Genomic DNA, 23,942 nt, shown 5'->3' with positions numbered 1-23,942 from the left:
ACAAGTTTATCTTTATTGAACTGCTTTCTATTCTTGCGTTCCAATTAGTGATTGAGGCTGTAATACAAGTAGATGTGCTTGTGATCCATTATTGAGTTGACTTGATTTCCTACTCGAAATACGTATAACTATATTAACTAGGTCTTGAACAGGTATAATGGGCTAAAAGGCTTCCAGCCAGCATTACAACTGGCGTTATAATTATTTAATTATATCTTTAACGGTTGTAAATCTTTTATATTTTGTCTATTTAATTTGAATGCCCATCTCCCGTGAAAAATTACATCTAGTATTCAGAATGAAATGAGAGAAAGTCTGCAGATGCTGGAAATCCGAGCAACACACACAAAATACTGGAGGAACTCAGCAGGCCAGGCAGCATCTAGGGAAAGAGTACAGTCGATGTTTTGGGCCGAACCACTTCGGCAGGACCCTCCATCCTGTGTGTTGTTCAAAATGAAATGCTTTTGATAGGAACATTTTGAAATGATGAAAGGATATTTTCCTTGAGGTAGGAAAGTTTTAATATCTAATTTTTCCTTGCTGTTTACTTGGTGCCAAAAGAAATGAAGGTATTAAGTGAGGTTTTGGATCATAGTAGTGTAGTGAGGACAGTCATGGAAATTATAGGCTTGCGAACTGATTTTCTAACTTTTGTAGGGAAGTTACTGAAGGGAATGCTGAAGAACAAGGTCTATCATCTCTTGGATAGTCAAGGCCCAATCAAGAATAGTCAGTAGGGGTTGTGTCTTTTGGAGTTTTTTTTTGAAAAAGCAACTAAGGGGATAGATGAAGATAGGGTAGAGAATGTTGTCTATATGGACTTTAGACCTGGAAGATTAGTGTTATGTTTTGTAACTTCAAATTAATTAAAGGGAAAACAAGGGAATCAGGAATGTGGGACTAACTTCAAGTTTATTTAAAGCAAGGTGTGTATGTATCACTTGGTAGCATGATGATGTATGCAATTCATGTATTTATACATATAAACTTGTAATGAATTATTCAAATGAACAAGAATGCTTAATTAAACAATATTTATACAAGATCACTTAAATATTAAATACATGACAGTTGGTTGCACGAGATTTGGTAGGGGATGGTGAAGCTAGAGAGGTATATTCAGAATTCAGCTTGATAGGAAGCAGAAGATAATGTATGGTTGATTCTTTGACTGGAGGCCTGTGACTAGTGGGATGTCCCAGGGTTTGATGTTATTTATTATTTAGGTAAATTGTTTGGGTATGAGTGTACATGGCATGATGAACAAGTTTGGTGATACTAAATAAGGCACAGTGGTAGTGTAGCCGCTAGCTCAAGGCTGTTACAGCTCAGGGTGTTCAGAGTTTTATCCTGCTGTTGTCTGTAAGGAGTTTGTACATTCTCTGCATGACCACATGGGTTTCCTCTGGCTGCTCTGGTTTTCTTCCACAGTCCAAAGAGACGTGTGAGAAGTTTAGACTAACTTTAAAAGTGGGTGGCTGGGCAGAGCGGTTCGCTTGGCCTGAAGGGCCTTTTCCACGCTGTATCTCTAAATAAAAATAAATGGGGTCTTGTTGATAGTAAAGCAGATGACATTCAGTTACAAAGAGATCTTGATCAGTCAGGGGGATATACTGAAAAATGGCAAATGGATTTCAACTTTGATATATGTGAGATGATGTATTTTGGATATTCAAACCAGGGTAGGGCTTATACCGTGAATGGCGAACACTGACAAGTGTTGTGGAGCAGAGGGATCTGTAATTACAAGTGCACAGTTTGCTCAAAGTGACCGCACACGTAGACAGGGTGGTGGTGAAGGCCTTTAGCATGCGGGCTTTCAGCAGGCTATCACATTTGAGTTATTCTGTTGCAATTGTAAGTCATTGGTGAACCCACTTGGAGTATTGTGTACAGTTTTGGTCACACAGTTAATGGAAAGACATTGTCAAGCTGAAAATAATGCAGAAGAAATTTATGAGGGTGCTCCCTGGACTAGAGAGCGTGAGTTGTATGGAGAGGTTGACCGTGATGGATCCTTACTTCATCAAGCGCAGGAGAATGAGGGATTAACCTGGAAGTTTATTAATTCATGAGAGGTATAAATAAGGCAGATGGTCTATGTCTTTTTGCCGGTCTTGGGGAGTCCATAAGGAGAGGGGACAGATTTAAAATTGACTTGAGAGGTAAATTCTTTACACAGAGGGTATTGAGTACTTGGAACAAATTGCCAGATAAAATGGTTGAGGTGGGTACAATTGCAATATTTAAGAGGCATTGGATAGGTACATTGGGGAGGGGTTTGGAAGATTATGCACTAAATGTGGGCCACTGGGACTAGCAGGGAGGATGCTGTGGTTGGCTTGGGTTAGTTGAGCCAAAGGGCCTATTTCTGTGCTCGATTATCTCTGCCTCTGTCACAGATTCCGTAGTGTATTAGTTTCTAGATTTAAAAAAATTCTTGAACTATCAGTGTGTGTTTTGTGTCATCATAAAATGATTTTGGGCAATGTTCAACATTTTAGTAACAAGTTTTTTCCCCTCCACCATCAGATTTCTGAATGGACAATGAATCAATGAGCAGTAAATCACTTTTTTCTCTTATTTTGTACTGCATATTCATCTTTTTAATATATGTTTCTTATAATTTATAGGATTTTTTTGTAGTGTACTGCTGCCACTAAATAACAAACCACAACATACTTAAATATTTAGTATGTCAATGACAATAAATCTGATTCGGCAGATGACACAAAAATATATCAGACCAGCCCAATAATATAGGCAAGCTAAATAGACCAATTACTGCAATATGTTTAACCTAATGTTTGTAACTGATTTGAATTGTATACTTCGTGCTATCATTATTAAAAGGTGTTATATTATGTAATTTATTGTATATTCAATTTGTTTGGTAGCAAATGCCGTGGTTCTAGGAATTTCAACATTAAGTTCTGATTGGAGAACTGGGGTTGAGCTGCAAAGATTGAGAGTAAACAAAAGGGTCAAAACAAAACATCTGAATAAAGTAGCTGGATGATTGTTTCCATTATAAGGATTATTCTAAGACAAAAACTTAAAAGCATGCCCTAAAAATACTAGAGAAATGTGAGGGGAAAAATCTTTACTTCTGAGAATGGTCATGACCTGGAATTTGCTGCCTGGTGGCATCATGGAAATGGAACCAATTGGTACATTAAATGGTGATTTAGATAGCCCTGCCTAGGAGGCAAAGTTTGGAGAAATGAATTATCATGTTTTACATAGAGATGGCTTCCTGTGTCACACTGATGTGATTCTAAATGGCTATGTCTTTCAAAAAATGTTTTTTTAATTTGATTGTTAGTGTAGAAACACAGTGCTGTTATGTGAAAGTAGCATCTGTCATTAGGGATCCCACTCTCCAGGTCGTGCTCTGTTCTTGCTGCTGCCATCAGGAAGAAGGTACAGGACCCATACCACTAGATTCAGGAGCAGTTATTCCCCCTCAATCATCAGGCTTTTGAACCAGTGAGGATAACTTCACTACCCCATCACTGAACTGTTGCCACAACCTAGGAACTAACTTTCAAGGACTTTTCATCCCGTATCTTGATATTTATTATTTTTTTCTTTTTGTATTTTCACAGTTTGTTGTCTTTTACACATTGATTGTTCATACATCCTGTTGGGGGTGGTCTTTCATTGATTCTGTTGTGTTTCTTGTACTTATTGTGAATGTTCACAGGAAAATAATTCTCAGAGTTGTATATGGTAATATATTTATAATTGGACAGTAAATATACTTGGAACTTTGGTTATATGTACTGCATATATTGATAGCTCATTAGTATGCCAAGGATCAATACTTGTAAGAGGAGCTTTGGTATGAGTAGAACCATGAAATAATATTCTCCAAATTTCATGCTGAAGATCATATTGCTTGCTGCTTTTGGAAATGTGTTTCAAGAAATTGATAGGTACAGGGTAATTGGACAACTGGCCTCCAGTTTTCTGATGCCTTTTTCTACTTGTTTTTTTTAATGTTGTGATACCAGGAGGCACATGGTTGAGGTTCATGAAGATTGAGAGGTTGCCAGTGCTGTGCTGTACTTCCTCCTTCGTCCATCCAGTATACATTTAAAGGCACTGGAGTACACCTTGAAAAATGGTTGCAGTTGTTGGAGGTCAAACTCACAGCTCTAGAACATTATTGTTGGAGTTTCTCAGAGCGGTATCCTAGCCTTGATCATTTGTAACTCTGAAGATCTAAAACTTGACAGAGAGAGATTCAGTCATGAATTCACAACTTCACCGGTTATATCGGGAAAGTGGAAGATATGCCAGGTATTTCAAAGATGCAAGGAAGAAAATCTGGCTGTTGTAGCCAGTGATATTAAAGATAATACCAAAAGTTTCTTCAGATACATACTGTAAAAGAGAGGCATAAGTAGATATCAGACCGCTGAAAAACTGGCAGGAGTATTCAAGGACATTTTCAACCTCTCACTGCTATGGTTGGAAGTTCTCACCTGCTGCTTCAAAGGGGGAACAATTATACCAGTGTCTAAGAAGAGTAGTGTGAGATGCCTTAATGACCGTCGCCCAGTAGCATTCACATCTATGGTGATGAAATGCTTTAAGAGGTTGGTCATGGCTAGAATGAACTCCTGCCTCAGCAAGGACCTGGACCCACTACAATTTGCCTTTCATCACAATAGCTCTACAGCAGATGCAATCTCAAAAGCTCTTCACATGCCACCTGGACAATCCAAACACTTAAGTCAGGATGCTGTTTATTGACTATAGCTCAGCATTTAACACCATCATTCCCACAGTCCTGATTGATAAGTTACAGAATCTGGGCCTTTATACCTCCCTCTGCAATTGGATCCTTGACTTTCTAATTGGAAGACCACAAACTGCAGATTGGTGATAATATCTCCTCCTCACTTACAGTCAACACTGGTGGACCTCAGGGGCACGTGCTTAGCCCACTGCTTTATTATTACTGTATCCTTGATTGTGTGGCTAGGTATAGCTCAAATACCATCTATAAATTTGCTAATGATACAGCCATTACTGGTCAAATCTCAGATGGAGATGAGAGGGCATACAGGAGTGAGATATACCAACTAGTTGAGTAGAGTCGCAGCACCAACATTGCACTTTGTCAGTAAGATGAAAGAACTGATTGTACCTTCCTGAAGTGCACATGAACCAATCCTCATAGAGGTATCAGATGTGGAGAGGTAGTAATGGTGAACAAGGAAATGACAGATGAACTGAATAAGTGTTTTGCATCAGTGTTCACTGTAGAAGTTCCAGGGGTCATGAAGAGTGTGAAGTTACCATAACTCGAGAGAAGGTTCTTGTGAAACTGAAAGGTCTGAAGGTAGATAAGTCACCTGGACCAGATGATGTATTCTCCAGGGCTCTGAAAGAGGTGTCTGAAGAGATTGTGGAAGCATTAGTAATGATTCCGGAATCACTAGATTCTGGAAGACTGGAAAATTGCAAATGCCTCTCCAAGGATGGAGAGAGGCAGAAGAAGGGAAATTATAGGCCAGTTAGTCTAACGTGAGTGTTTGGGAAGATGTCGGAGTCAGTTATTAAGGATGATGTCTCAGGGTACTTGGAGGCACATGATAAAATAGGCCGACATCAGCATGGTTTCCTCAAGGGAAAATCTTGCCTGACAAATTTCTTGGAATTCTTTGAAGAAACATTAAGCAGGACAGGCAGAGGAGAATTGGTTGATGTTGTGTATTTGGATTTTCAGAAGGCCTTTGACAAGGTGCCACTCATGAGGCTGCTTAACAATGGTATTACAGGAAAGATTTTAGCATGGATAAAGCAGTGGTTGATTGGTAGGAGGAATAAAGCAAGCCTCTTCTGGTTGGCTGCTGGTGACTGGAGGTGCTCCACTGGGGTTTGTGTTGGGACTGATACTTTTTATGTTATATGTCAATGATTTGGATGATGGAATTGATGGCTTTGTTACAAAGTTTGCAGATGATATAATGATAGGTGGAGGGGCCGGTAGTTTTAAGGAAGTAGGGAGGCTTCAGAACGACTTAGACAGATTAGGAGAAATGGCAGGTGGAATAAGGTGTTGGGAAGTGTATGGTCATGCACTTTGGCAGAAGAAATGAAAGGGTTGACTATTTTTTAAATGGAGAGAAAATGCGAAAAACAGAGGCACAAAAGGATTTGGGAGTCCTTGTGCAGGATTTCTTACAGGTTAATTTGCACTCGTGCGTCATCACTTGAAGTATTGTGAACCGTTTTGGTCCCCTTAGTTTAGAAAGGATGTGCTGAAACTGGAGAGGTTCAAAAGAGGTTCATGAAAATGATTCCAGGATTGAGTGGGTTGTAGTATGAAGAGCATTTGATGGCTCTGGGCTTGTATTCACAAGAAGTCAGAAGAATGAGGGGTGACCTCATTGAAATCTATCGAATGGTGAAAGACTTGGATAGAGTGCATGTGACTTCTATGGTGGGAGAGTCCAAGACCAGAGGATACAGTCTGAAAACAGAGGGATGTATATTTAAAACAGAAATGGATAGATTCGTGATTGGTTAGGGAATGAAGGTATATGGGGAGAAAGCATGAGATTGGAGCTGAGGATGAAATGGCAGAGCAGACTTGATGGGCCATATAGCCTCATTCTGCTCCTATATCTTATGGTCTTGCAGCTATATAGAATGGTCTCCTTGTAGTTTACCAGAAGGCATCTCATTGCCAGGGACCTCATAAACAGCCTCATCCCAATGAGCGAAGAGCTTTTTCCCTGAATTGTAGTTACGATTTTGTCTTTGTAGAGCATGACACTAAAGTAGTGCTGTGAGAAACCAACAGCTAAGCGTGACTTTTTCTGGCTTGGCTATAGCCTTGTGACTCTGCTGGGAGAGACTGTAGAGCACTCTACTGAAATTTGATGATCTGCAGAAGTTATGAATGAACCAGGTTCCATTTTCTTCATGATAGCATGCAGGCTGTGACCTCAGTGAACAGGTCTACATCAGAAAGATTTCAGTGCAGTCTAGTGACAAATAAGATGTCTTGTTGTGTAAGATGCTCCATCTCACCCCTAACAAGTTTTGTGTTGAATTTGTATACAGACATGGAAAATCTCAGCCCACATCAGTTCCATTCCAGAATCATGGTTAATGTAACCTCGGTAGTCTAGCAATAATATGCAGACAGTATATTTGATGTTGACAGAATTGAGTATTCTGCCAATTTGTTTTTGCTCTCTGCCAATAAGTTTAAGGCACAGAAAAATGGAGACGACTTTCCAAATTTCAGGATGGATTTGCTGGTGGTGTTCTCTTGTTCTTGTTCCTGCTGCCTTCCATGGTGATAGAAGTCACAGGTTTGTGAGAAGTTAGAGTCATTGATAAAATTGTTTTTAGATTTAAGAACAAGAAACTTGACATGATCCCAATATTCCTACAGTATATGTTTATGGGACATGGATAATCAGCATGAGATGTTACAAAGCATGGAGAGATAGATAACACTGGAGTTATTTCATGTCTACTGGTATGATTGACGAATCAGCATCAATAGCCTCTATCAAGCCAATTTCTCCAATACTGAGGTGCTAATCATGCACATTAGGTTATTTTGGGCAACCAATGCATTAAAGTACCTAACATCAGCCTCTTGAAATAGACACTCTCTTCCAAGCTAAGTGGACAGAGTGAAAGATGCAAGGTCCTTAAACAGACCTTAGGATATGGGTGAAGGAATGTAGCATTCTTACTGACTCCCAGGAATTATTGGCCTATGATTGCTCAGAGTGTAGGAAAAACATTCAGAACTTTAATTCCATATGCATAGAAGCTTAGCAAAAGTAGCTAAGGAAATGCAGCACCTCCCAAACTAGTGGTCACTAACATTTTTTAAGCCCAAGATCCCCTACCTCGGCCTTAGTGAAAGGCGAGATCGACTCCAAATTGATTAGTTACATGCATGCACACTGGGGCAGAAAGACCAGAAGTAAAACCCCACAACCCGGAAGTAGAAATAATGCATAAACACCAGGGGTACCCACCCTTTTTTGCACCGCGGACTGGTTTAATATTGACAATATTCTTGCGGACTGGCCACGGGGTGGGGGGAATGTTAAACACGACGGGAATACAGTGATACTTGATGCAGGTTCCTTATGTTTAGTCTATTCCGCAATTTAATTTTCACGGCTCTTGGCACTTAGCTTCTGTCCCACGCTGCTCATGTTTTTTCCGCTGAAAAAACTCAGCAGGTTCGTTTTTAAGTGCAGGGTGCTTGGACTCAGGGTACTGAAGCAGTTTTGAGGGCTTCATTGCCTCATTAGACAGCCTCCCAGCCCGAACTCCAACTTCTGCTTGCCCGCCACCAGACGCCCTGGCCAGGTGTGGTGGGTTGTGGGTTGGGTGAGAGGATGAGGTCAGGGCTGGAGGGCCCCGTACCGGGGCCACGGCGGTCGTAGTCCAGAGAGAGCAAGCGACTGAGCGAGGAGAGCGACAGGGCACCCGCCCCTCTTGTAGGGTCTATTGGCTGACAAAAGTTTGTTTCAGCAGACCGCAGCGAGGTAGCTGCTCTGATACTTACGAAACCTTGAGGCCAAATTAGGTCGTCTGCGAATATTTTAGCACCGGATTCCCCATGAACATTCAGTGTGCTAAATAGGTTTAGAGGCAATGCCCACTGTCTGCACTCCGGGCCAGTAGCATCAGCGGTTCTCGCCGGCCGCGCTCTGGCTCAGTAGCATTGGCACTTCCCGCCAGCCGTGCTCCGGGCCAATACCATCGGCGGTTCTTGCCGGCCACGCGAGGCGAACACTGGCACGAGGGTGTCACTGCGTTTAGGCGACTGATGACCTCGCGTGGGTTCAAGTTCAACAGTGGGCGTGACAGGGAATGGGGAAAGGTGCAGCTGACTCATATTGTTTCCTCGCGGCCCAGTGGTTGGGGACCACTGAAGTACACTGTGTAGTGCAGGGGAGCGATACGCATGCGCACTGGGCAGAAAGAACGGAACTAAAACCCCGCAACCCGGAAACAATCTCTCAACAGTATTTGTGTATTTATTTTTGATTTTTTTGGGATCTACTGGGAAAGTCTCAAAGATCAACCAGTCGATTGCGATCGATGGGTTGGCAACCACTATCCCAAACCATCCATTTCACAAAGCACCATCAGCCCCACCTGCAGCAAAACTTGTGGGTCCTACATTGGTATCATCAGGCATCACGTTACCCATCTCTTTGCAAGTTAAAACTTATTTTTCCTCACTCTTCTCCATTATGAAGAATGGTCTTTGACTTGGAAATGCTAAATCTCTTCCTTCCCCAGATGTTGCTTGAATTCCTTAGTGTTGACTTGCTGAGTGTTGCAGCATTTTCCATTTCAGATACGAGTGCAAACTTAAAAAATATATATCACATAAAAGAAACTTTGCGAAGTTTTTTTCTAAAGAATTATCTGATTTTTCAGTTTTATGTACCTATCTGTCCAATTAAGCTTCAAGTTCTGAGACATATCCTGTGACAAGAAGTCAATGACTGACTGATCAAACAGGGACAAAAAAGGTTTCAAGTGGTGTTGTATATTAAAACAAAATCATTAAAAATGGATTGCCTTTGCATTCTTCTTGCACATAAAAGGATAACATTAATAAATATTCTCTATAGTGCTTTGCCAATAGCAGCTTTTGAAATGTTAAAAGTTTAAGAAAAAATTGTGGAATATCCAACTAGCTAACATAAAAAGTTAAGCTATTGGAACACTCTTTAAGAGTTTTAATATTAAGAATGTTATTTGAACAATATTTTAATAAGGAGGGTATGATAAACATGATGAAGCAGTGCATACTTTACATATTGGAGCAAAAAGCTCTTGTTCTTTTCACTTGTGGGGTTATGTGGATGCTGTTACTGACAAGCACATATGATTCAATCGGGTTTGCTATTTTTCAGTCAGCTTTTTGAAAAAATAAGCTGTATCATGATCCTGAATCTGATGAGAAGTACCAGTGTTCATTTTACAACATAGTGTGACTGAGTTTGATAACTCGGCTATCTGTACAGATACATATGTCACAAATTTACTATATTTCCCATTCTCTTTCAGTCAGGATCTGAATATTTTGTACTAGATAGAATGCATTTTATTCAACTGGGTTTGGTGATTTTTAATTGTTGACAGTCATTGACGATTTGGCATCAGTGAGTTTTTGATACATAGAAATTTGTCTCTTGACAGTTAAAGGTGTAAAAAGCATTCCAAGTTGCTGTGTTATGTTTGTGGCACAATAGAATCCTGTCAATGATTGACAGAAAGTAGCAACGGTACCAATAAACAAATATTTGGACCAAATACCTAAAGTAGCTTGGCTGTTAAAAAGTGATATGTAGTTGGAATACAAACCTGGCAACAATCAATATTTTCCCACTCCTTCAAGTTGATTGGTTGCCTATATTTTCAGGGGGCGTGATGATTAAACTAGATGGATTAATGCTTGTGGATATGGCTCTGTAGTCGTGGAGGACTATGAAATTTTTCCAATGTAGCCCAATGTTGCACTATGTTCGTAGCACTATTTGTTATATTCGCATGATTTAATATGAGATCTCAAAATATGTGTAGTTTTATCTTCACTCTTTTTACAAAGAAATGTATTCCTTATTTGCCTCATATGTACACATATGATTTCTTTGTTCTTCGATGCAGAGAGTATCTTTTGAGCATCAGATTTGGCACTGCTTATTTTCCAACAGAATTTAAAATGTAATTGGCAACTCTGTTGTTACCACTTTCTTCTTGGCTACTTTTGAGGCAACTAAAGCTCTGCTAAAACAATCAATTGCTGCTGCCCTCTATATCATTCCATTTATTGCGCCTCAAACATTCTAATAAGCATTCTGATAACATATTCAGGGTTATAATAAACTTAACTGAACCATGTTCATGCTTGACTCTGACTGGGAAAAGATAGATTCAGAGCACATTTTAAGCACATAAGCACATTTTCTGAAACCTGATGTAAGTAGACACCTAAAGGTAGGTAACACACACAACACACTCCTGTAGGTAGGTGCTTAGTGGGTTAATTCAGGAGTCTGTTACCAGCTATTGGGTTTCATTTTTCAGCATTTTCATTTGGGCAATTATGAGAAATATGTTTTATGTTGATTTTAAAGAACTGATGAAACAAAAAAATGTGCATTAAGTAGATAGTTATGTTTTTGGAATGATGTGCACTAAAATGGGCTTTAAATGATAAACAATGGCAATTCTGGAAGATGTATGTATATAACTGGAGCATGTACTTAATGTAGTAGGCCTCCGTTAGTCTCGATAGACCATGGATTGGCACCTTGGAAAGTTTCCAGGGTGCAAGCCTGGGCAAGATTTTATTAATGGAAGACCGGCAGTTGCCCAAGCTGCAAGTCTTCCATCTGCACGCCACCAGTGTTGTCCAAGGGAAGGGCATTAGGACCCATACAGCTTGGCACCAGTGTCGTCGCAGTGCAATGTGTGGTTAAGTGCCTTGCTCAAGGACACACACGCAAGCCTGAGCCAAGGCTCGAACTAGCGACCTTCAGGTAACTAGACGAACGCCTAAACCACTTGGCCACACGCTTAGTACTTAATATGATAGTCTGTTAATACAAAGTTATGTGCAGTCACATTTTTGGCTGGAGACAATACCTACCAACATGGGTTTTTATTGACAGTTGTAAATAAAGCTGTCAATTTTATTGACAGTGGGTTGCTCAAGATGTGTAGCTAACTTCTTTTGTAGGTGCAGTGGTAATATTAACTAAGGTGAATTTTACTAGAATTCCTAAAGCAATGCTTGATTGTTGACTTGTGCCATGAGATTTTGTGCAGCAGAATGAGCTCTGATTTTAAAAGCTCATTGAATGTAATATGAAATGAGACTGGACTTATTTTCTAGAAGTTAAGGTGGGACTGAAAAAATATAGCCAGTGATCACATGGAGATCCAAGACAAAAGGCAGGGTATTCTTTGCAGTAATATTTACAACCAAGAAGACAGTGTATTGATTTAATCAAGAATTGTATTAGGTAGGAATCCAAAATGAATTAATTTTGAAATTCAATATCTTAATTTCAAAGTATCAAAGTTAAATCTTGAATCATTTAGAATGTAAATCCTTTGAAGTTATTTTTACACTTTTAAAAACCACTCATTTCATTTTCAATTAATGTTTTAATTGACATGTACACCATTTATATTCCCATTTGTTTGAAAGCCTCTGAGGATCAAACATTGGTTAGGTGTTTATTTCTGTCTAATTAAGCTCCATACTAATACCTAGTAGGAAATCGCTTTCTTCATTCAGTTGTTGTTATTGGTATACTTGGGCTTATTTCATTAACATAAAGGAATGGGGAAAAGATGAAGACAAAAGAAGCCAGACACCTAATGATTAATATGCTTCTATCCTGGCCAAACTGAGCATGAATTATTGTAAGTGCTTTACATATTGTACACTTAGTTTAGTAATGGACCAATCTGGGGGAAAAAGCTGCTGTAATGCTATATTATTTCTGATCGTGTGAGATCAAATGAATTATTCTGGTTGCATCACAGCCTGGTATGGTAATTCCAGTGTCCTTGAATGGAAAACCTATATAAAAAAGAAGTGGATACAGCCAGTCCATCACAGGCTAAGCCCTCCCCACCATTAAGCGCATTTACAAGAGTCAGAATCAGGTTTATTATTACTGGCATGTGCCGTGAAATTTGTTAACTTAGCAGCAGTAGTTCAATGCAATACATAATATAGAAGAGTGGGAAAAATAAATAAGTAAATCAATTACAATAGATTTTAAAATGTGCAAAAGACAGAAATACTGTATATTTTTAAGAAATGAGGTAGTGTCCAAGGATTCAATGTCCATTTAGGAATCAGATGGCAGAGGGAAAGAAGCCCGGAATCACTGAGTGTGTGTCTTCAGGCTTCCGTACCTCCTACCTGATGGTAACAGTGAGAAAAGGGCATGCTGGGTGCTAGGCATTCTTAATAATGGATGCTGACTTTCTGAGACACTGCTCCCTGAAGTGTCCAGGGTACTTTGTAGGCTAGTACCCAGGATGGAGCTGACTAGATTTACAACCCTCTGCAGCTTCTTTCAGTCCTGTGCAGTAGTCCCCCCATACCAGGCAGTGATGCAGCCTGTCAGAATTCTCTCCACCGTACAACTATAGAAGTTTTTGAGTGTATTTGTTGACATGCCAAATCTCTTCGTATTCCTTGCTTTTCTTTTCAAATCTTTTTATTGTTATTGTTATTCAAAAATAACACAGGTACATCAAAGTAACAACACTTACAATGCCTCAAAAAAAAGAAATTATCTTAAAGATTGAAAATTTTTGTGAATAAAAGAAACACCCTACTAAGCAAGAAAAGTGAGGGGGAAAAAAGAAACCCATTGGGGGTACAACCCCGGAGCCATGCGTCATACAGAAAGCTTCTAAAAAATAAACATCAAACTGCCAACAAGAAAAAAAGATATATCAAAAAAAATTACATTCAGATCGTGGAGGAAATCTATCAGTTAACTGAAATGATAATAACGAGCAAATGAGCCCCATCTCTTCTCAAAATCAAATAAAGGTTCAAAGGTTTGACTTCTAATTTTCTCCAAGCTAAGACACAGCATTACTTGAGAGAACCATTGTGACAAAGTAGGAGCTGATATATCCTTCCATTTCAACAAGATGGCCCCCTTAGCTATCAATGTAACAAACGTCCTTTACTTAAGATTAAACAGGATTGGGAGAAGGAACTCAATTTGACTTTTATATGGGAGGATTGGATGCGGATTCTGAAGCTGGTTAACTTCTTCGATTTGTACTAGTCATTCACTGATTCAATTTTAAATTGTACATTGTTACCATTTGACGAAGGAGAGACTTTTTAAAATATTTCCCAATGCTGACAAGTATTGTGATAGGTGTAAAACTGAGATAGCTACACTGACACATGTTCTGGTCATGTTCTATATTAAAACAGTTTTGGAAGTCAGTCTTTTTGACAATTTCTAATGCACTCAGAATCAACTTACAACCTAATAAATAGACTGTGCTTTTTGGAATAATTCCTCAAAATATCCATGGTATTTCTGTGTCTCTTCATACTCCTAATGGTAGTACAGCTGCTGTCTTGCCTTCTTTATAACTACCGTAGATTCCGGACTACAGAGCGCACCTGATTAAAAGCCGCTGGCTCTAATTTTAGAAATAAAATCAATTTTTTAATTGTAAAGGCCGCACCGGATTTTCGGCCGTAGGTGTCCACGTTGTAATATGAGATATTTACACAGAAAGATATTACACGTGAGGATTTTTTAACTTTTAATTAAATCCATATGGTAACAAAAACAAATACATATTGCAAATGCTTTTTTTCGAACCGTGCCAGTAACGCGGCTACTTTTAAATATACGTTGCGTATACTTCTTTACTGAACAACATTCCAATATCTCCTAACGACTGGTAAAAAATATATATACTGCAGCCTACCAAGAAAAGTTATTGATTGCCTTTAACTTAAAAGCAGCGTTCGCTCAGATCCAAAGCCGCTCGCGTAATGTGCTCCCTCCCTCCTTTCCGTTTATCGCAAACCTTCGTTTTCCCACAAGACACCGCGAAACCGGGTGTGACGTCATAGCATCCCGCGATGTAGTACAGAAAACAAATATAGTTAAAACTCTTCTAACTTTAACTAGAAAATGAATTACTAAGCGAAAATATTATAAACTAAGTAACTGCCATAAGGCAGCACAATGCTTCGAGTGTTTTCCATGTTGATGAGGGTGAGTACAAATGACTGATTTACAATAATTTAATTGTGAAAGTGCGCTTGATTTATCGTACAATTTCATTGGACCTCTGTGAACTACTCATCAATTTTATTGGTCTACTGTTATGAGGCAAAATGTTTGCGAGGCGGCATGAAAAACATCATGTATTAGCCGCTCTGGATTAAAGGCCGCAAAGTTCAAAGCTGTTCAAAATGTGGGAAAAAAGTAGCGGCTTAAAATCCGGAATCTACGGTACATCAGTATGTTGGGACCAGGTTAGATCCTCAGAGATCTTGACACCCAGGAACTTGAAACTGCTCACTCTCTCTACTTCTGATCCCTCTATGAGGATTGGTATGTGTTCCTTCATCTTACCCTTCCTGGTCTACAATCAGCTCTTTTGTCTTACTGATACTGAGTGCCAAGTTGTTGCTGTGGCACCAGGCGTGTTGTCGTAGGAAAGCAGCATCCATCATGAAGTACCCCCACCATGCAGGCCATGCACTCTTCTGCTGCTGCTATCAGGAAGCTAGTACAGGAGCCTCAAAGTCTCACACTACCAGGTTCAGGAATAGTTCTTGCCACTCAGCGATAAGGCTCCTGAACTAAGGGGGATAACTTCACTCACCCTAACACTAAACAGATTCCACAATTTATAGTTACACTCGTAAGGACTCTACAACTTGTGTTCTCAGTACTTTTTGTTTGTTTATTATTTTTTGTATTTCCATTTTGTCGTCTTTTGAACATTGGTTGTTTATTTGTCGTGTATGGTTTTTCATTGATTTTATTGTGTTTCTTTCTATTCACTGTGATTGCCTGTAAGAAAATGAATCTCAGGGAAGTATATGGTGCCATATATGTACTTTGAAAATAAACTTATTTTGAACTTTGTTCTACTGATCCCTCCCTACATCTTTGCCACTGAAACTACCGTAGATTTCGCACTACAGAGTGCACCTGATTAAAAGCCGCTGGCTCTAATTTTAGAAAGAAAATCAATTTTGTACTTGTACAAGCCGCACCGGATTTTCGGCCGCAGGTGTCCCACGTTGTAATATGAGATATTTACACAGAAAGATATTATACGTGAGGATTTTTTAACTTTTAATTAAATCCATATGGTAACATAAACAAATACATATTGCAAATGCTTTTTTTCGAACCGTGCCTGTAACGCGGCTACTTTTAAATATACGTTGCGTATACTTTTTTACTGAACAACATTCCAATATTTCCTAACGACTGGTAAAAAATATATATACTGCAGCCTACCAGAAAAAGTTATTGATCGCCTTTAACTTAAAAGCAGCGTTCGCTCAGATCTAATGCCGCTCGCGTAATGCGCTCGCCCCCCTCCTTCCCGTTTATCGCAAACCGGTTGTAACGTTCTCGCTCGGGTGTGACGTAACGCCGAGGTAAACGTCGAGATAAACCAGAATCAATGCAACGAGGCCGCAGTAAGATTAACCATTTACTGTTCACTCTTCACATTAACGCATGGTGAAAACTGTTGAAAAACAATACAAGATTGGTACAGTGTTTGTTTCCTTCTAAATATCACATTTACATTGTGAATACTTGCAAAGGTAAAACTACAATAACTACATTACATTAAAGTGCAGCATACAGTCGGAATCTAGCTGCTCCATTGGCTGCTTTAGATACACTTCAATACAAACTATCCCGACTCTTTAACTGACGAAAAGGTAAACCTTACCGACCGTCGTTACTTTTAACAGAATCGGCGTTAACATTTTAACTCAAAATATCGATTATCTAATGACTTACAGCGTTGCTTTCACTGTGTCTTTGGTGCATAGAGAGACCCTAGTCGGCGTTATGGTGGCACATGTGAGTGACCCCCACCCTTGCGTGAATCTCAAACCGGTAATTTCCCACAAGACGCGGCGAACCCGGATGTGACGTCATCACAGCCGCGATGTATTACAGACAAATCAATTGATTTAAACAATCCTAACTTTAACTAAAAAATGCTAACAAATTACTACGCGAAAATATTATAAACTAAATAACTGCCATAAAGGCAGCACACCGGTATTTTTCCCACAAGACGCGGCGAAACCGGGTGTGATGTCATAGCATCCCGCGATGTAGTACAGAAAACAAATATAGTTAAAACACTTCTAACTTTAACTAGAAAATGAATTACTAAGCGAAAATATTATAAACTAAATAACTGCCATAAAGGCAGCACAATGCTTTTCTTCGAGTGTTTTCCATGTTGATGAGGGTGAGTACAAATGACTGATTTACAATAATTTAATTGTGAAAGTGCGCTTGATTTATCGTACAATTTCATTGGACCTCTGTGAACTACTCATCAATTTTATTGGTCTACTGTTACGAGGCAAAATGTTTTTGGCGGCATGAAAAAAAATCATGCATTAGCCGCACCGTAGTAAAGGCCGCAGTGTTCAAAGCTGTTCAAAATGTGGGAAAAAAGTAGCGGCTTATAATCCGACATCTACGGTAACTTGTATTCTCTCTTTGTCAGGTTTGACAAATGGTCTTTGATCTAAAATTTTAATTTTTCTCTTTCTACAGATGCTTCTTGATTGACTGAGTGCTTCAGCATTTTCTGATATTATTTAATACTTGTTTCTAAATATTCACTGACACAGTAAAAGATAAGAACCTTTTATCTTGGCTCATAACTTTAAAACAATACACATTTAATTATGTTCCACAAATGCTGTTACAGTTATTTTTATTTTAAACAGAAAGCTAAAATCAAAGAAGTTCCACTTCTGAGAAATGTTTTGTATTGATTGTGCCCATCCAGATACTGATTTTAGATATTTATAAACCCATAGTTAGTTAAAAGATAATAGAATCTATTTGCATGTTGCATTTAAGCAATTCACATTTTCCATAATTGAAATTCACTTTAAACAGAATCTAGTAGTTTTTCTTCTCCTCTGCTGTGTGCTCCCACCTTGCCAGCAATCTGCATCTATTATTTATCACTTGAAGTACTTGAGTCTCCTTCCCATCAGACAAAAGGACTGTTCAATTGCAGTCATATTATAAATAAACTGGGGCACTTAAACCTTGTTAAGTTTCTGTCATTTGCTGAGCATCACCTCTGAACTGAAGCCTCATCCTGATTGTACAGTTGAAATGAAAACCCAAACCTATTTTACCTTTCATCCATTTGAACAGGTGAATGACCTTGCAGCAACATAACCTAACTGAAAGGTGAAGGTGGGCCAGAGAGAAGTAAACCACATAGAATAGAAAGTGCATTGGTAGATTAGGCATACCAGTCTGTATTTGGATTGCTGTGCCAGAAAGGCTTGAGTTAATGATTCTTTCCTAAGCTAAACAAGAAAGGTGAAAGGGAATGCAGGTAGGCCTGGGTTACATAAACGTTCTATCCTGAAAACTATCTGTAAGTCGATTTCTCCATTTTTCAGGAAAATCCTTTTCTTATAGCTACCTGTCACTCTTAAGTACATTTGCTATAGTTTAATCATTGAATAATCAGCCTAGCACTACCCATAACTGAACCACAAGATATGTACAATATTGAGTTATTGTAAATGCTATTAAACATTTTATTCTTATTGCTACCTTGTAATATACTAAAAAAAACCCAGGAGATTTGCATAAAGTTAGATTGCCATAAATCAGGTTTTTCATAACATGAAGATATGCATTTATAAAGTTTACAGGTCCTCGGGGTACAAATGCCTGAATTATGGATACCATGTAAACATAAGCAACCATTTGGCAAACCAGTGGAATGGGTGAAGGTGGATCTGCTGTACAGCTGCGGGCATCTTTTGGGGACGTGGGAATGGGACATTTCCAAATGCCTTCTCTCCTGACCTCCACCCCAAGCCTCAACATTTGGAAGCTGGGCCGAGCTGAGAGAGCTTGCATTACTAAGACTCGCTCATTCCCTGAGTCAGTGATGCCAGATGGCAGCTGCTCTTCCTGTGCTTGTTCTGTCCTGTCACAGTTGGTTCTGTAATCCTCTCCCACACATTGTTTTTGTTCATTTACAAATTATAAACAGTTTGGTTCATGAACAATTCTTGGCAATGTAACCTGGGAACTGCCTGTACTTGATGAATGAAATACTTGTAAATTATAGTTTTACTGTAAAGATATGGCAATAGATTTTTGACGCATTGGAGATTCAGAAGCCAAGAGTGGATCAATGTATACATTTAGGTTTGCTAAAGGGAGTTATTAAATATTAATAATGTAAAAAAATCTTAGATTTTTTTTGTACAATGTCCAATGTGTGTTTCTATCAGACTTTGATTTTTCTCAGGAATCATAGAATTTTATTGCACAAAAATGAACCCTTTTTGCTCACCTTATCCATGCCAATTATGATGCCTTTCTACTCCATTCCTGTTTGACTTCATTAAACCCAAACCCCTTCAACCCCTTCCCATTGAAGTACCCATCCAAATGCATTTTAAAGTTGGAAATATGCCTATGTCTACCACCTCCACTGATGGCTCGTTCCTAATAAACAAGAGCTTCTGTGTGGCAAAACCTGCCTTTCAAGTCTTTTCCTAAATTTTTCCCATCTCTCTTTAAACCTATGCCCTTTAGTATTTCACTTCACTGCCCTGGGAAAAAGATTTTGACTATTTATCCTATCTGTGCTCCTCAATTTTATAAACTTCTATAAGGTCACACATTATGAACAGTGTTTGATGTCCCTGGGCCTGTACTTGGAGCTTGGAAAGATGGAGATGGCCAATCTTAATTGAAATCTACCAGGCACTGAAAGACTTGGATGGAGAGAAAATTTCCATTAGTAGGAGAGTCTGGGATCTGAGGGTATAGCATTAGAATAAAGAGGTGTTACTTTAAACCTGAGTTGCAGAGGAATTTCTTCAACCAGGGGATGATTAATGTGTGGAAATCGTTGCCATTGAGGGTTATGGAGGCCAAGCAGAGATTAATACATTCTTGATTGGTAAGAGGGCTAAGGGTTATAGGAATGGGGCTGGAAAAAAAGAACCATAATTGAATGGCAGTGCAGATTTGAAGTGTTGAATGGCCTAATTCTGCACCTATATTTTGTAGTCTTGTGGTCCAGTTTGTTTATTGAGCTACATTTGGAATTTTTAATATATTTGTTTGATCTCGTGCTCCAAAATTTTGGACTAGGTTTCCAGATCATATACTCATTTAGCTACTGTGTACCGTCTTCTATCATACTCCCAGAGCCCAAGGCTTTGTGGAGTTGCACAGAAAATTGGAAAACTCCTGAACAATTTCTTCTGCTCTTAAAAAGAAAAGGCATTTGAGCATTTCTAAATAAATCTGGGACCTAAAAGTATTTTTCAGATTTAAAACAAAATCTTACTGGGTGGTTTTTGTGTGACCTTGCAAAAAGACGGAGAGTGCATGTGTTTTATCTTTACTGAGCTGATCTATTGTGCAGGAAGGTGAAAATAATGCCAGTGGATTAATAATTCTTGCAAGCTAGGAGATTTTGAAGTAATTGGATTGAGGAATCCAAGATCCCAATCTCTTTCTATTGTAATCACTGATGGAGAATTTATGATGAGGATTCTTCCTTGAGATTTCAAAGGTGAAGTTAGGGAACAATTTTATTTACGAAGGGTGGTGAAAGTTTGGAATTCTTTTCCTGCACACAATTGCTGTCAGGCCAGTAGTAAGTTTCAAATCTGATGTCTATGTAGTTTTTAGCAACAAAAGTCTTGTGGAATAATATGCAAAAACAGGAATATTGCAAGCAAGTTAAAAGTTCTTGTATAGAGCTGTGAAAACTACTCTACAGGAACAGAAAATAATTAAAATGTTGTGATACTGGTATTAAATTGTCTGCTCCTATTCCACTATTATTTTGTTCAGTGAGATATTTCTTTTATAAATTGATTAGCCTATTTTTAAAAGAAACTTTTTCTTGCATTTCAATTTTCCGACTCTTCCCCTTTCTCACACTCATCACAAAATGTAAATGTTACCCAAGAGATTGGTTTGGTTGGTGTAGTTTATTACTTTTGAATACTGAGGTGTGTAACAGTGATTATGGCTAATAATTAAAATTATTTGCCTCCTACCTAATTGATCAATCTTATCACCCTGCTGTTTTTTCATGGCCTACATACAATACGCAAGGATTGGTTTCACTGCTACTGTGCTATTGATTCATTTTTGTGCACAATTTCTGAAGATACTGAATCTATTTAAGGTGGGTTTAGAGAAAGAGCTGTACGACATGATCTTAAAATGACAGAAGGAAAGTTAAATTTGATTCATCTGGGTTATGTGGGCTGATTACATTGCTATAATATTAATTGAAACAAGGTTCACCTTGCCCTGAAACAAGCCCAGTCTTGTGGACGTAATGTTGCTCTGTACTACCAGTATGCATGCTAGGTATTGCCAGAATTTATTCTGCAGTTAATATCAATATGGCATTCAATTATTGTTTTATTTATAATAATGACAACCAGTGAATATTTAAAAATTTCTGTTCAATTATTTTTCAAATTCTCTGGAGGGCCTTTGGGGTCTTGGGTTTCAGCAATAGAAGATCAGCAAGGATGTTTGTAGGTAATGAATTTTAATATAAAATTGCCAGCTATGTTCAATGTGAGTAGATAGCAATTAAAATAGAAAATTACTGAGTCAAAAGAAAATTACCACTGGGGGGGATTTGAGACTAACTTTTGTATTCCAACTAAACAGATCAGAGTTTTGAAATGCATTTGCATTAATCTAAAATGCTGTTTTACATTGGTCAGTATGTTAACTAAATTGTTTGATAGGTAGTATGAGTAATGCATTTCCTACTTGATCTGATCTTGAGAGAGAAAGATTGGAGGATATTTGGTTTTGCTTTACACATGATGTAGTTTCTTTGATTTGTAGAGCGAAGAGGTTTAGCGTATGTTTTTCATTTATTTTTGGCAATAACTACCACTGTTTCATTCCAACTAACTTATTTTTAGTCTCAATAAAATAGTGCCAATTTTACAGTATGATAGAACCACATTTTCTGGTGCATATGCAATAAGTGGAATTTTATTGAATATGAAGTTTATTTCTGGAGGCTGTAGATAAAAAGAAACTAATCAAATTCAAGTGTGGAATTGCATCGAAGAATTTTGTATTCAAGTTTTTTGGTAGGATTTCCGATTGAGATATGTTATACTTGTGTAGAAAGACAGGACAAAACATGAGAATAATTTGAGAAATTGCAACCAAGGGGATCCTGGGCCGCCAAAACAAAATTCACAATTGTGGGTAGTGAAGTCTGACAGAAATTGGAAAAATAACATTTGACTTAACATTAATTTCAATGGCATAAGCACAATACTTGGTATAATAATGACCAACTCTTTGAAAGATCTTGACAGCTACAATTCCCCATGTGTGTGCTCTGGTCTTCAAAGCTGTTGCCATTAACCTCATCAAAAAAAAATCTTACCTTCTTTGTCCTTATCTCCAAACGAACGATATCAATTTCCACGTGTTTTTTGATAATACCCAGCTTTCCTTGATCATCCCCTGGCTAGGTCCTTTCATTGTCTTTAAATTGTCAGTCTGCATGGTGAACATCTAGCAGAGTATGAGTAGTAATTTTATTGACCCTAAATACTTTTGTCACTGTCACCAAGTTTGTTGCTTGGCTACTGAGAGCATCCCTATTCCTAGTGAATGTCTGAAGCTGCATCAGACGGTTTACAACAGTTGCTAATTTAGCCTCGAAATGTGATTTGAAGCTCAAATTGCAGCAGCAGGAAGAACATCTATTGCCATCTTTATAATATTGCTCTGTTTTGCCTGTGAGTTTGTTTAGTTGTATTTGAAACCTTTGTTCATGCCTTTGCATCGTGTCTGACCTGCTGAGTTCATCCAACATTTTGTGTTTGTTACTCTAGACAGTAACAAAGGCTTTCTTTGTTTCTTATCAGATTATATCTTCCATACTGTTTAATCCTAAACATATGCCCTGAATTGAACTAAATCCTGATCACCCATCACATAGATATTGCTTTCCCACATTAGGTCCTGGTTAATTATCACATTTTAAACATAGTTTTTAGGTCCTTCAATGGGTTTTCTTTTCATAATCACCTAGCTGGACAATCTCCAAGATAGCTGCACTCCTCCAATTCTGATCCCCAAAGTTTATTCATACCTTTGCTGATTTGTGCCTTGAGTAACATAAGCTCTGAGCTCTCATTTTTCCTTTAAATCTGATAACTTGTATGCTTCTGTTTCATCTCAACAATATTTCTAAGACGCCGCCTTTAATTTGGATTTGATGGGATTTTCGGTCAAGATGGTGCCTGCAGACAGTACTCCTTTGGTCAATGTCTGGATAGATCATGAAACCATATACAGTATCTCACTTTTATGTCTTTTACATTTGCTTTTTGTTTTGAATGTGATTCTGGAACTATTGGAGCCTGTGATTTGCCATTTGGAGATTGTTTGGGTGTTTCAGTGCTTTGCAGTCTCCAAGAGAATTTCGGGAGACAGAGGCAGTGTGCGCAAACTTTGTGGCAAGATGACTGCTGGATGGGGCGTGAACCGATGTTCGACTCCATTTTGCCAATTAAAGCTCCCATTGTTTGCTGATTAAAGCCATGAGGGAGATAAAAAAAATTGAGGCAAGTGTGGAAGGTGAGCGCCAGCTGCCTGCCTTTTGATTGCTGGTGGGATCGAGCTGTTGCTGGAGAGGGAAAGACCAGCAGCTGTGCCTGGAGAATTTTACTCAGGTTCTCTGTGTTTTGGATATGGACTTAGACTATAGACTTTTTTTTCCAGTCTTGAAGTATTTTTATATTCGCCTGATCTTTCTCGTTTTTTTGTATGTTGTAGAGAGGGATGAAGGGGAGGGGTTGATGTGTTTGTTCAGTTTTTTGTGCAGAGAGGAGGGATTTGGGGGTTGACAATCATGCTGCTGTTCTTTCTTGGTTTCATGGCCATCCAGAGAAGAAAAATTGCAGAGCTGTATACATTGATAATAGCTGAACCTTTGAATGTTTTACTAATCAAGCTTTTGGTCATGTGCTTTAATCTTCTCAAGGGTCTTGCTGTCTTGATTTTGTTAGATGCTTCCGTAAAGCACCTATTGGATGTTTTACCATGTTGAAAGCACTAATTATTGAAGAAATTCAT

The 23,942-nt window shown here is 38.6% G+C and overlaps 1 protein-coding gene across 9 annotated transcripts in view; it reads left to right on the top strand.

The window, feature by feature from the left end:
* Positions 1-23,942, top strand: part of LOC140739160 (rap guanine nucleotide exchange factor 6-like) — a 374,285-nt gene that overhangs the window by 1,160 nt on the left and 349,183 nt on the right. The gene's annotated exons all lie outside the window — the stretch shown is intronic.

The sequence above is a fragment of the Hemitrygon akajei genome, chromosome 15 (genome assembly GCF_048418815.1).
Source record: "Hemitrygon akajei chromosome 15, sHemAka1.3, whole genome shotgun sequence".
Lineage (NCBI taxonomy): Eukaryota > Metazoa > Chordata > Chondrichthyes > Myliobatiformes > Dasyatidae > Hemitrygon > Hemitrygon akajei.
This window is presented reverse-complemented; position numbering and strand designations above follow the sequence as displayed.